The 15102-nt window shown below is 40.0% G+C and overlaps 1 protein-coding gene and 1 long non-coding RNA gene across 3 annotated transcripts in view; one reads left to right on the top strand and one right to left on the bottom strand.

Annotated features, from left to right (window-relative positions):
• The window catches only part of LOC308481461, a 98704-nt gene that overhangs the window by 65425 nt on the left and 18177 nt on the right, over positions 1-15102 (bottom strand). The window contains exon 2 of one of the 2 annotated variants that reach the window (XR_013988683.1): positions 5471-12611. The exons of the other annotated variant lie outside the window; for it this stretch is intronic. This is a non-coding gene — a long non-coding RNA (uncharacterized lncRNA). Of the gene's footprint in view, positions 1-5470; positions 12612-15102 lie in introns of those variants that run through there. 2 annotated transcript variants of the gene reach the window in all.
• GALNT18 (polypeptide N-acetylgalactosaminyltransferase 18) overlaps positions 1-15102 on the top strand; it is a 369938-nt gene that overhangs the window by 47604 nt on the left and 307232 nt on the right. The window lies entirely within an intron of this gene.

Consider the following 15102-nt stretch of genomic DNA (forward strand, 5'->3'; position numbering starts at 1 on the left):
CTTATTTCATGTTTGATTTGAGCAAATGGGTTTCAGCTTTCTTTTACTCACAAACCTCTGCAAGCATCTAGTTCAGTTATCCTAAAATCAGTGCTAAAGTTACACATTGCCGGTCTACAATTCACTTACAGGTGACTGGAAAGGATAATATTCACAGGAAAAAATTAAAGGCCTTTTAAAATGGAAATGTGCTTTCTTCAACATTCTGGTGCAGCTGTACTGTAAATGTAGGATAAAGCAAAAGGAGATGCAGTAGAGAGGGATGGCTGCTTATGACGGTTTTATTGAGACTAATATAGGTTGTTGTCTGTCAATCAGTTCAGTGAGAAAGAACACACGGAAACACAGCCCTGCCTTGCTGCTGCTGATCAACACTGACCCTTTCCCTTCCTCAACTCATTTCAGTACAGCTGCAACAAAAAGGAGAAATTGAGTTTCAGCTCAGAAGCAGATTTATCCATGTGATGGCAATAATGTAACAAAACGTGGTGATCTGTAAAGACCACATGCAAGCTGGAATAATGATATAATATAGCGGAGGAATTGCTGCTGTAATCTGTATTGCTCTGGTGTGATAGGTTTAAGGCAGAGCAGTTGCCACCATCTGCCATGGCAATCCAAGAGAAACTCTTTGTGCGGCCCTGCAGATTTAGCACCACAAATGTTCAAAATGCGATCTAGTCTTTGCAATAATGTATCAATGAACCAATTAATCAAGCATGAGTTGAAATATGTCCCTTTTGATTCTTTTCCCATTGAAAACAGGTTCCCCTATTGGTCCAGGTAATTATCTCATAATGAGATTATCTCCACTGCTTCTATTGTTAGCTGAGTCTTGACAGGCGAGGGGATACAATGAGTGATGAATATGTGTGTGTGTGGGAGGGAAAAGAAACAATATTTTTGCTTGAGTTCCCATTCAGGACTGTTGCTAGGGATGTAGGGACAGACAAGCTAGATAAACCTTGCCATTTTTCAAAATATACATTTTAAAAATTAAATACCACATTTTTGAAAAAACCTTTATTTGCTATCATGTTTAACATGCCATATAGGTTATCAGAAACAAAAATATCCACTCGTTTTTGAAAAATGTAGGTTTTTCAATCTTAAAGGAAGAAGAAACTGTCTCTTTTCCATAGGATGGAGACAAATAAAATGCAAAGGATGAACATGTGCTTGCTCTGCACACCCTTTTCTTAATTAACTTACTGGCAAATTTATTTACCTAGTAGAAGTGCTAGTATTGGAACAACAGTTACAGCTGTATGACTTTCTGCAGAACAGTGCCTCTGCTGTCATATATATTTTACTGGATATACTCAGCCTGCTCATTTGGAATGAAACATAGTTTGGACAAAGATCTAGCAGGACTTTGCCCTCAGTATTCTGAGCCTCTGCTCTATGCTTGAAAACTAATGCAAGAAGATGCTGGTTGGCTGGATTAGCAGTTTCATCAAACTTGACACAGCTTCCCAGCAAATTCTTACTCTTTGTCTGTCTGTTTTGGTCCTTTGTTTCTGCTTGTTCAATGCCTCCTGTGAACCTTAATTTTGAGCTCAGTGCTGTCCCTGAATCCTCCCCCCACCCTCTCTGTCTGCTCTGATGTTCTTGGATCTGATTCTTCATGTATCTGGTAAACACCTAATTTCTGCTTCAATCCTGATATTCATTACATTTTAAGTAGCCACAATAGAATACAGTGCTGTACAGAAAATGCATTTTTGTAAACACTGGTTGGAGAACTGCACCACAAAATTCAGATAAGTGTGAATTTCAAAGGGTAGCTCTGTTTGTGCATTTGTTTCAGAAAGTGCAGATTTGATCAATTCAGCTTTAGATGTGCACCGAATCAAATTTCTCCTCCATTCCTATCAGTAGTTGATAATAAACACCCTGTTCTAAAAAATAAGATAATCCAGATCCATTAACTAGTTTCAATTAAATATGTGAGTATCTAGGGACTACCATGTAACATTTTTTCAAGTGTGACTGAAAAGCCCACTTGAAAAAATGCTATTTTAGAGACAAAAAAAATTGCATTTTTAGCTGGACTTGTGAAAAAGCCCTGTGTGCATTTCCTTGAAAAAGAATTGATTTGTTATTATGTCAACTTGTTCTGCTAAGTTCTCAGCCTGTTCAGGCAGATACCGTTTTTCTCTTCATACTGAACAGCTGCTGTCAGAAAGGAGGCCTACATCTTCCTTGAGCACAGAAAATTCAATTTAATAAAGAAGTAGGAGCAAGCTGCTTTTAATTGTCTGAATAATTTTGTTACCCTCCTATTTCTATTGACTGTCGTCATGTAATGTGAATCCACATTTATGTCCCCCAGAAGGAGGCAATAACCACAGAAGATCTATTCTGTGCTTTACTTCCTTTTGTGGCATTATATGAAGGGGACGGGGAATAAAAGAACCATCATTTCAATTTGTAATACAATTCACTTTTCCTCCTCCGAAAGAGGGCATTCCATTAAAATAGCTTAACAGCACGTCTATGACAGAATCTCAGGTTTTAACAATATTACACTTCTATAGTTGCTAGACAATCCTATTCGTTTAAAAGGGGAAGTGTTACATTTCTAGTTACAAATAGCGTGAATGGATTGGGGGGGGCAAAATTTGTAAGCCATGGCATAGATTTCTACATTTGTGCGTTGCCAGTGGAAAGCTCCCTTCAGCAAAGGTTGGTGATATAGGAAAGATAGACTTAACTTATAAAAGATAAAGGGCAAAGGCATGGCACTGCTGAATATTGTTGATTCCATTTTCCACATAAGGGGTGGGGGGGATCGTGGGCCAATATGTACATGCATACAGCCCTTTCTGCCAATTATCTTCTTAATTTTGTTCCCCATTAAGGCAAGTGTTCATCAATTGGCATGCAAATGGATATCTTAAATGAAGGACCTATGCCAAATGGTTTGAGAGCCTGAAGTCTGTACCACTCCGAGGTCTCTAGCTACCTCTCATTTAAAATTTACCATCATTCAGAATATGGTGCTTTTTTCTCATTATAAGGCCAAATACCAGGCAAGAGCTACTCAAAAGACTATCCGCCTTCCCAGCAGAAGGATGCTCTTTTCTGTCCATGGGAAATTTCAAGTTACAGGAAACAAGAGGGGAAGGCGGCATCAGATCTTTGCCTGACAGTGTGGCATGCATAATGGATGTGTGTGGGCCTAGAACTTGAATCTATATGACCTTTAATATCCTTACTTTATTAAATGATTTGTCTCCAATGCAAAATTCATTGTGTGCTGCCCACTGGAAAGAAGGCAGCTTTTCACAATGCTCTGCAAAGCTGAAGGAAGTGATAACAGGAATTAGTGGTGTTAAGCCTCCTTTAGCTATGCAGTTCTTTTTTCCTGTTGTTCTTGGTAATTTTCCAGCGAAAACAATAATGAAACCCTACCAAGGCATATCAGTGCACAGGGCTTGAGCAGGGCACTGTGAGTCATAAGAATGTGTGAATCAGAAGAAAATCCAGACATTTCATCTTTTCCTGTGTTGAGATTGGGGGTGGGGGTGGGCAGAGTGATTAGATCAGGGTGTTATTATTTTACTGTGGCATAGTAATTGTTGGGTAGATATTATCTGATCAGATGCTTAACTTGTGTTCAAGCAGTCACTAATATATTTCGCAATTATCGGTAATGCTTCAAAATACCTCAAAAATGTGGAGCTGATGGGAAAAGAGGGGGAGAAAATGCTATTGAAAAAAAAAATTCCTTTGACCCCCCTTTCTTCCCCTCCAATATTGCTACCCCCCCCAAAAAATAGAATGCATTGCAATAGTCAACTAAAATATCACCAGATGTGACTGGCAGTGACCAGATCCTTCCTACCCAAGAGAGGGCACAACTGGAAAAGGGGGCCTTTTGCCACTGCAGCAACTGAGGTCTCCAGAAACAATGCCAGGTCAAAAAGTTCCCCAAGCTACAAGCCTGCAAGATAAGAGGAAGTGCATCACTGTCCCAAACAGGTTTAAAACTTGTATCGTGTCTGGAATAAGCTTTGTTTTAATTGTCCACATCCCATCTATTAATGATCTTACACATCTTTCTTAGGTGGAAAATATACATGTAACTGAATGTCACTATATTGACGAAGCCATGGTCTAAATCCTTAAAAGACCTCACCCAGCAGTTTCATGTAGATGTTAAATAACATGAGATGTTTGAGGAATCTCAGATGCCAATAGCCAGGGACTGAAGCTGAACTGTATCAGCTTGGCGCTCTTCTACCATGTAGAAAAGACTGGAACCAATACAAAATAGTATTTATTATTATTATTATTAAAATTTGTATACAGCCCTTCATCTGTAGATCTCACAGGGAAGTTCACAACTTAAAAACTACAAAATACATAATAAAAATAAGAACAACAAACCAATAACCACCTCTCCCACAACACATTTAAAAGGGCGTCGGATGTCAATCACCCAAAGGCCTGGTTGAAGAAGAATGTTTTTGTCTGTTGCCTAAATGTGTATAATGAAGGCACCAGCCAAACCTCCCTGGGGAGAGCATTCCACAAACAGGAAATAGAAGGATGCTATCAGCATTGATAAGTTTTTCTGCATGTACAGTATACTAAAACTTGGGGGCATCCAGTGAAGCTGAATGTTGGAATATTAAGGACAGACTAAGGAAAACACATAGACAAATCTCACTACAGCCAACCAAAGACAACCAACCACACCCTAGGCCAGGGGTCTGCAACCTTTAAGACAAAAAGAGCCACTTGGACCCGTTTCCGAAGAAAAAAAAACGGGGAGCCACAAAACTCGTCATTATAAAAATAACTTTTTTGTCACTTTTTTTATTATTTCTTTGTTTGACCCCTCAGAATTACTTCTCCTCATAGAAATAAATGTTAAATTAACAAGTTACCTTTTTTTGTGTGTGTGTTCTTCACTCCCCTTCAAAACAGTGACCAGCGTACATGCCCCCTTTCAATGCAGTGACCAGCGTACATGCCCCTTACAATGTAGCGGGCGGGCGGGAAGGTGACGTCGGGACGGTGCGTGACTAACGCACGCACCGCCCCCATGTGACGTCACACCCAGTACAGCGCCCGCCACAGTGGGGAGTGTCGGGGCGCACAATGCGCCTCCTCCCCTCGTTAGTATCCGCCCCAGAGCCGCGGCAAAGGTGTAAAGAGTCACATGTGGCTCTGGAGCCGCGGGTTGCAGACCCCTGCCCTAGGCTATCCCCAACCTCTCTCACCACCAAGGACATATAATAAGCGAGTAGTAGGAGTACCCATACAAGTGACGCTGACACAAAACCCCACACATACACTAAGTAGAAGAATAGAAGCACTGCCACCCAACCCCACTCTCCATACCCCCTCCCTCTTTCCCCCTCTTTCCCCTCCAACCTAATACTGCATGTATAATGTCTCACGACAAATGAAACTGATCTGTAGAAAGCACAACTTGAAAAAAGAGACAATGCATGTATTCTTGTAAACTAAGAAATCTTTAATCATTTTAAACAAATAAATAGCCAAGATTGCCATTTGCAGTGTTCTATCAGTGCAGACATGGGCATCAGTAACAGGGGCAGGGGTGGGGGTGGGGAAGAGAATGAGGCAAACATACTCCAGGAACTAGAAGCTGTGGCAAACTGTATGCCCCAATTCCAAATGGATGTTAGAAATTTTCCTAGTTAAACCAGAATTAGGAAGCAGTAGAACCAGGACAGCAATAAATGAATGGAATGGAGGAATTGGTTGCATCCCTAATACTGATCCACCTTGGACTCTGTAAATCTACTTTTTGCCGCCTATGAATGCAAGTTGTCTGTCAAACACACTTTCTGTATGGCTGCAGTTTATATTTAGTGACATAAGTATGGCTTGGTTGTTGTGACTGTGTGGTCTCCTTTCTGTATGGTACCTTGGGACCATGGCGAGATCAGTATAAGAATAAAATCTTCCCTTTAGTTTTATACTTGGAAGACAAAGCCCTATTCATAAATATAGATTTGTTTTGAGACGGTAATAAGGCAGATCAGAAGCCATATCATTTCACCTGTCAGCTTTTGCAGGTTAACTTAATGAGTGGTGAATTGTGAATTACACACCTTCCAGGACAGTCAACTGTGAGATGATAGACATAGGTAAATATTGGCTGCAGAGAATGCAAGAGTTCAGACTGGAAATGAAGCATATAATGATAGTGATTTGTAACAAGCTGAAAGACATCAGACCAAATGTTGTCACTACCAAAGCCAGCGAGAAAGGTGTTTCAGAGCCAAATGTGCCCTGATGGGATTCAGAAGGCAACTTGGAATGAATGAATAATGTTTGTTTTTATATATGATAAGTGGCCTTTAGCCAAATAGCTCCCAGGGTGGTTCACAATAAAATCAATTATAATCAAAACAAAATAGCAAAACAAATCAGAAATCTTAAAACCTGCAGTAAAACAGCTCACAAAATGAGTTGAGACAACAGAGCTTTAAAAGCCTGAAACAACAACAACAACAAAATGTTTTCATAGCACCAGAATAGGTCCCGGGAATATGCTTTTATTATTTCCTGCATTAGGTGAATGCCACTTAATGACTCACAGGAAGGAGAAATTCGTGTCAATCTCTCTGTAGCTTAGGAATTTGGATGGCTATACTTGAGGAGAAATAAGCAAATTCTCCACCTATGAGAGGAGACAACTGTGGATTTACAGTTCTGTAGTAGAGAGAGAAATCTGGTCTAGTCAGATCTCCTTTGCTGGAGATATTTAAGCAGAGAGTGGGCTGTCATCTGTCCAAGGCTGCATCCACACTGCAGCCACATCAAGCACATTTAGACCACTTTTAACAGTAATGGCTTCCCCTAAAGAATTCTGGGAACTATTATTATATTAGGATGCTGAAATTTTCCCAGCACCCTAAACAGACTACATTTCTCAGAATTCTTTGGGAGGAAGCCATTTCCTTTAAATGTACATATGGCGTGGGTGTGATCCAATATGCTGAAGTTGCAACATCCCTACCTCGAGCAGCGGTAATAATGGCCTAGAGGACCACCACAGTCTCTTCCAACACTACTATTCTATAACTATTTATGTTCACATGACCATGAAAAGAAATACGTTTCTGATCTTTTATAGTTCTTCAAGTTCACACTTTTCTCTGCTTTTCTATCACTACTTTTTACCTTTTTGTGTATGCAATCTTATAAAAAGAAGAAAACAAACACATGGCAAGGGTTAGGATTATTTTGGCTTCTAGTAGAAAAGGAAGGGTGGTTAATTTTGGCACTATGCAGGCACAAGATAACTTATTGTTGTCTCAGCCTGATCTCATACTGACATAATAACTTCTATAAAAACAAGAACTGTCTATCTAGTCCCAGGGGTGAGGAACTTTTGGGTCTGGTAGGATCCTTATCAGTCCCCACCACTGTGGACCAACACAGGTGGCCAGAACAGCCCATCTGTCAATAACTGGATATCATTTTGATGTGATATGATTAACAGATAGATTTTCCTGCCCGCTTGTTAGTCCTTTGCACAGAATTTCCCAACAACCAGGAAGAACAACTATTGTGGATGTACCCCCTATCTCTTAATCAGAGTTATAGTCCCTGTAAACATTGATGTTTCATTTAGCTTTCAGGCATAGTAGCTGCTCGCAGACCTCGCCTCCATGAACTTTTTAAATCCATTGTTTAAAGCCATCTAAGATGGTAGATGGTAGTTCTCATTACTACATCTTGTAGAAGTGAATGCTATAAGCTAATTATGTCATATGAAAAGAAGTTCCTTTGGTCTCTTCTGGAGCTACTGCAAATCAATAACACAGGATGACCCTGATTTCAAGCATTATGAAAGAGAGCAAGAGCGAGAGTGTGAGAACTATTTATTCTATCCATGCCCTGCCTTTGTCATATTTTTTCTGAACTAAGAAGCCTCAAATGCTTTTTCCTCATAGGAAAAGTGCTCTATACCTTAAATCAGATTAGGTGCCCTATACTGTGCCTTTTTGAGCTCTAAAATTAAATTTGCTATAGTGGTTTTTTTTTAAAGAACTGTATTGATTTTTTTGCTTATTATGGGCAGTTCTGGCTGCCAGATCATTTCTGGGCCGGCGCCTTCCTTACATATCTTTAGGCGCCAGGCAAAAACATTCCTCTTCTCCCAGGCCTTGGGCTAATTAAACCATCTATGGCCTTTTAAACTGCAGGAGGGGGTATTATTTTGTTTGTTACTATGTTAGGTATTTTTGTGTTTTTATATTATAAACTGCCCTGTGATTCTCAGAAGAAGGGCAGTATAGGAATTCAACAGCAACAACAATTTAATGTGCTCATGATAGTGCTTAGGGGCCAAAATTGCTTAGGCCCCAAATATCTGAGCGACCACCTCCTTTCCTCCTGGATGTTGTTAAGATCAGCAGGGGAGCCCCTCTTGGTAGTCCCACTGTCCCCAGAGATTTGAGGAAGGAGGTGAACCAGGTGTTTTCTGTGGCAGCTTGTTGTGGAAGTCCCACCACAAAGAAGTGAATCTGTTGCTTTCACCATACAGTTTTTGTTGAAAGCTGAAGGTAGACCTTTTCCTTTGACACCTGAGATGGGTGTAGCCAATGGAGGTGGGTGGGAGGGCAGCTGTCCCCCTAGAGCAAGTAAAGTAATTAAAATACTTAACTAACTGAGGTTCTGCCCCCTCTAGCATGAAGCCTGCCCCCCAACATAAATCCTGGCTATGCCCATGCCTCAGTGTTTTCAGGACCAGAGGTGGATTTATGGCAGCACGACTGGTTCTGCTGTACTGGGCACTGAGCCAAGGGGGTGCTGCAGTGTGTCACAACTGTGACAGTAGTGAGTTGAACAGAATGAAAGGCAAGAGGTGGGGTGTCCCTGAAATTTGAAATACCAAAGTCTGCCTGTGACTGTAATCCCTGTGACTGTAATCTCTTTTCACTGTTTTTAATTATGAATTTTAAAATGTTGCAATGGACCCTTGGACTTGCTGGTGAAGGGCAACTAATTAAGTGAATAAATAAATAAATAAATAAATAGATAAATAATGCTTTCTTTTTGTGTGTGTGCGGCTAGTCCGTAATGATTTAGCATATTGTGAACTAAGTCTCATTGACATTAAGCTGGATTTATTCCTATGTAAGCATGCATAGGTCCAGGCAATATTTATTGACTTGGCAGGATTTATTAACACAGGATGACAATCACCACCCACCACCAATAAATAAAGCAAAGATGCAAAAGCCAATGCTAGGCATATAAGTCTTTTTTTTTAAAAAAAAACAACAACCTTATTTCTTCCTAGCCTAGCTCCAAAAATAGGATGACAAAGTGTTGGATTTACATACACAATGCCACCGATATTCTTCAGTTTAAAACCTTTAAATAATTTAAAAGAAAATCTGTGAGAATCATACCCAGTAACAAATACAATATATATAAATATCAAAAATTGCTATTTTTGATCCCACAGCACACTGAGCTATCCTTTTTTAGATTTCTACTATAGTTCTACAATCTCTTTCATGCATAGTCAGTTAACCTTAAATTCACATCAGCATGTATTTGGAGACAGAATTTCTGTTTACTTATTTTGCCATAATGTGCATAAGTTTGCACTTTGTTACAATGAACTTCATCTGAAATTCTGCTGAGCTGCCATCAGCCAGTTTAGAAAGACCTATTTAGAACTAACTGTATACAGCCTGCTTTAAATTTCACCACTGCAAATCATTTGGTCCATCCTATAATCCTCCTATTTAGTTATTACAACGAGCTTATCTGCCAGAGGATTGGACCCACGAAAGCTGTCCCCAAGAAATGAGGTCTTGGCATTTAGATTTCACTAAAACATCAACCCAACATGGAGTGGCAGTGAAAAAGACAAACTTACACATGCTGGGAATTATTAGAAAATGGATTGAAAATAATCTGGCCAGTATCATAATGCATTTGTACAAATCTATGATGAACCTGCATTTAGAATTATGTGTACTGTTTTCAGTGAGTAGCATAGATGTAGGAAAGGTACAGAAAATGACAACAAAAATAGGGCATTTACAATACATTCCCTTTGAGAAAAGGCAATAAATCAATCAATAAATCTACAAACTATTAACAGAAGTCAGTATTCAACTTGCTTGTTCTGCCAGTGCAAGGATTCCCACTTGTACAATAGAACTTCTCCCTCTCTTCCCTCTAGATTCCCACTAAATCTGTCCTGGGGGTTCCCAGAACAGAGCTGATTTCTTAGGTGACACCTTCAAGTGTTTAATGGCTTGTGAGGTAAGACTTCCCTGCACAGAACCCAAGAGGAAAAGAGATCACTTGAGTAACTCAGTATAGTAATTGCAACTGTGATCAATATCAAAAACATAAATGCGTATCACCTGTCAGTTGTAATAAAGCTGTGCAAATGAACTGACTAATGTTCAGATACAAAAGAGAATATATTTCAAATCACAAAATCAATTGCACAATTTGATAGGGGAAGATCCTTCCACACTCTGGTAATCAGTTATATTTTATGGATCATTCAACAGTAATTAAGCTGGACACAACACTGATAATCCAAATTTAACAAATTGTCCAAATTTCTCCCTTTCCCTTAAGCTCAGGTTTGCTGGTGAGGGGTGGCACTCACTTCCAGAAGAGGGCGATTGCCAGCTTGACCTCGTGTGTGGGGTGAGGATGTGCCTATTTTACCAGGGCATTCTGTTCTTATAGGATGGATTAGCAGGTTGGGTGGTTCAGTTTAGTGTAATTATCTGTTCGTTCTCTTAAATAAGTTTGTGCCCATTTAACCCAAATGCATGTATAATCATGGTCTTGCTTCTGCTCCCACTTTTTTATCTGAAGGCACATGGAAATGTATTTGTGCCAGTGCCTTCTGTTAAGAGTTTGTGTGTAATCCTTGACACTTCCCTTTCCATGGAGGCGCAGGTTACAGCAACAGCTAAGGCAACATTTTTCCATCTTCACTGCATTAAGCAATTGGTCCCTTACCTTTCCCACCCTGATCTGGCACAGTGATCCATGCAGCTGTCACCTCCAGGCTTGACTACTGTAATTCGCTCTACGCGGGGCTGCCCTTGAAACTGTCCCAGAAACTCCAGCGGGTGCAGAACGCTGCAGTGAGGTTCCTCACAGGGTCCCTGCCATGGGATCATATTCACCCAGTGCTTTACCAGTTGCACTGGCTCCCAGTGGAGTATAGGGTCAGGTTCAAGGTGCTGGTTTTGACCTTTAAAGCTCTTTGTGGTTTAGGGCCCTTGTATGTACAGGACCGCCTGTGGTATGCCCCACAGAGGACCTTAAGGTCCATTAATAACCATAGTTTAGAGGTCCCGGGCCCTAAGGAAGTCAGACTATCCTCCACCAGGGCCAGGGCCTTTTCAGTGATGGCTCCAACCTGGTGGAATGCTCTGTCCCATGAGACTAGGACCCTACAGGATTTAACCTCCTTTTGCCGGGCCTGTAAGACAGAGCTATTCCTCCTGGCCTTTAATTTGAATCCAGTCTGATCTTTTATTTCCCTTCTCTTCCTTCCCCCTTCCCTTTTATGAAGATTACCTGCTCTGGGGCCCCACAGCTAATTCTCCTCTGGCCTCCTCGCTGGCCCAAGTAGGACTAATTCAGGCAGCTAGCCCTGATGACTATCTAATGTTTATTAGATGGATTTCCCCCCAAATTGATTTTTGAACTTTGAATTTTATTGTTATTCATGCTTCTATACTGTATTTTATGCTACTTCTATGTTGTATTACAATTAAGTGTTTTAGATTTGTTGTTAGCTGCCCTGAGCCCGGTTTTCTGAACCGGGAAGGGCGGGGTATAAATAAAAAATTATTATTATTATTATTATTATTATTATTATTATTATTATTATTATTTATAAGCACTCTCCACTATGTCACCACCTCATTCTATCCTACCTATCTTCTTGATTAAACTATTTAGGAGCTAGAGATGAGCAGGAGGAGGGGGTCTAATATTTTTAGCAGCTGATGTTTTAAAACTGGTATTAAGTGCATTAGATTTTTTAGTTAATCATGCAAGCCTTCAGAGGTACAAGTATAATAATCTGCACAACTGAAATAATGCAAAGTGGATGTTCTACCTCTAAGGCAGCGGTGGGGAACCTCTAGTCCATCTTTGCCCACCAGAAGGTCCAGTTTGGTCCACAAGGCCATTTTCCCCAAACCATGCCTACCCATCCATCAGCTGACATCACTAAGGTATGATATAAATATAGTAGCATGGCAGAATCGCTATGTATTCTTCATCATCATCATCATCATCATCATCTGTATTATTCTATTGAGCTGATCTTTCTCCAGTAGAGGAGGCTCATTCTTTATTTTTACCAGAACACTGTGCATGTTGCTTTCAGGTAAATGTGTCCAGCCTCTGTATTGCAAGATGCAGATCCTTCTGAACCATGTCTTGTCTCAGTAGAAGTGGATAGGGAGCACGTCTTAAGCCCTTTCAGTACCAAGTGTTAATAAGACATGGAAAGTCCCAATAATAAGTACTCAGTGTCAAGCAGCAAGAGTGCAGAAACATGACAGAATGAGCATTTTGGGTTGTTTTCATTTACACTTGGCACAGACCTGAAACTATAAAGGAAACAGATTGTCATTTATATAATTTCTCCTCCTTGCAGCTTATTTGGCTTTGAAACAGACAACTATACACAGGCATCCCAGACCAAAACTACATTGACTACATAGACACTGCACACCGCTCTGCTGAATATTTTATTTGCCATCTGGCTAGCAGAATACAAAATTACAAACACATATTTAATAAATGGAGGCTTCCCATTTTAAATAAGTAACACTTCCACCACCACCCCACCCAATCCAACTGAAAAAGATTCCAAGGATGATAGTATAGAAGACTTCTTGGCTTTGTCAGTTTCAGTGGAGTCAGGAAACTGGTGTGTGTTGTCCAGTACCTGTGAAATAACATACAAAGGAAGTCAATAAAAATCAACAACGCAATTTATATCCAAATAAAACAGAAGCCATTAGGACTGCTGGTGCCATTAATCTCCATGGGGCATTAATCTCACATGAGGGCAATTCCCACAGCTGAACATCACAAAATTGCAAAAAGTTTTAGGGAGATGAACTTATGGTTGAGTAACATGAACTTTTAATGATTCAAACCTAGAACCCCTTCCAAGAACATGCAAAAATGTGGAAGAAATTCAACAAAAGGGACTAAAAGCTGAATTCTGCAGTGTTTTTTCAAAAGCCATAAAATGAAGCAGATATAGATAAAGATAAAAATATAGATATGAACTTACCACTTCTTCCTGCTTTAGGGCACATCGTGATGCACTAGTGAGTTGACGAAGCCTAGTTGAAAATGGGTTTTGTGCCATCGTGATTTGACTTCATCCAGGGTCAAATCCTCACTGGGCCATGAACCTCACTGAGTGACCTTGAGCCAGTCACTGTCTCTCAGCCTAACTTACTTCACAAGGTCGTTGTGAGAATAGAGTGAGGAGAAAAAAGGTAGGATATACATGTGGTGAATAAATGAAATTAGTAAAGCATACTGAATTTAAGGCATAGATTTCCAGTTTTGGGAAGGACAAAGGGACAAATTTTGAGCAACAAGGTATGGAGGCTGTTAATGAATCCAACAAGCCCCACACTCCAACTCCTTCCTCAACTTAAATCATGCCTTCTATAGCTTTTTTAAAAACAGTAATTGGCAGGCTCTACCTACTTGCTATGGGAGTCTACAGGGGGAGAGGGGATGCAAGGGGGGCAGTTGCCCCTGATGAACCACAATTTTCAGATTCTCAGCTTTCATTTAAAAAAAAGAGCAAGTGTGCTTCCATTGTCAGTATTTTTGGGTACGATTCAGTAACATACCAGGAAATTCAGGTTGCACAATTATAATTGATTGGGAAGTCTTGAGTGACAACCCTGCTTCCCCCCTAAATCAGACATTTTGTGAAAATGGAAGTGATGGGGAAATGCACTGGAAAGTGAGGAATTATTTTATTTTATTTTATTTTAAATCCTATACCACTTGCAGTTTATATGACATACTAAAATTATCTGTAAAAGTGGTTAAAAATGAAAAACATTTAAAAATAATTAAAATTAACAGTAAGAATGATTAAAACACATCAAAGTCTACATGTCTAGATGGTCCACATGCTTGACATAGATAACACAGGCTTTGATGCCATATTACTTATCCTCCCTGCAAACAAATCAGAATGCTGAATAGAAACCACCATCTAATCTCCTTGCTTGATAAACAGGTTGTCTTGAAGCATCCTAAATGCTTTTGAGGAATGAGATATGAGGAAAAGTATACAGGCACTATTCTTCTCCCCCCCCCTCCCTCCCTCTCCTATCTTACACCCCCTTTGTCCCGTCCCCTGGAAAATTTCCTACAGACGCACATGCTGCTTGTATGTTGATTTTACCAGCATTTGGAGCATTTCAAGAGGTCTGCTGCTATGGGCACTTCAAACACATAAAAATGTGTTGCTTCTCTACCTAAATAAGAGAACCAAAGCTGTCATATACAACGCCTGCCCTTCCCCGCTCCCCTGACCCACAAAACCACTCAGAGGTCCACCATTTCATTCTTGAAACCGTTCCGCTTTCTTTTGTAATTTGCTGTGTAACGTGCAACTGTATCATACTTTTTAAGATCCTTTCAACACTTGGATCCCAAGAGCTGTTTGTAAGAGGTGCTACATAATGGAATAGTAAGAAGTCCTACATAATGAAACCTCTTGAGGGATATAAACCTGTTCCCCATCCCTTCTGATTTCTATTTTTCCAGCTACATATAAGGCATCATTTTTTTAAAAAACCCCACAGATTCATCAAGGTCAAATCTTCAGCTGTGTAACACTTCAGATATAGCTCTTCTGGTTTCTCTTAGTGACAATTCTTTCAGCTCAACAGAGGACATCTTCTTTATTTAACAATGGCAGATGGTAATTGTTAACATGAGTGTTTTATAGGCCTTCGAATATTGTGTATATATAATGTGCTTAGTCATCATCATTATACTAATTAACAATACAAGGAACTGATGAGGCCTCACTGTTCTCTCTCAACCTGGTAC

The sequence above is a fragment of the Podarcis pityusensis genome (assembly GCF_964106645.2).
Source record: "Podarcis pityusensis genome assembly, chromosome: 1".
In the NCBI taxonomy this organism is placed as follows: Eukaryota; Metazoa; Chordata; class Lepidosauria; order Squamata; family Lacertidae; genus Podarcis; species Podarcis pityusensis.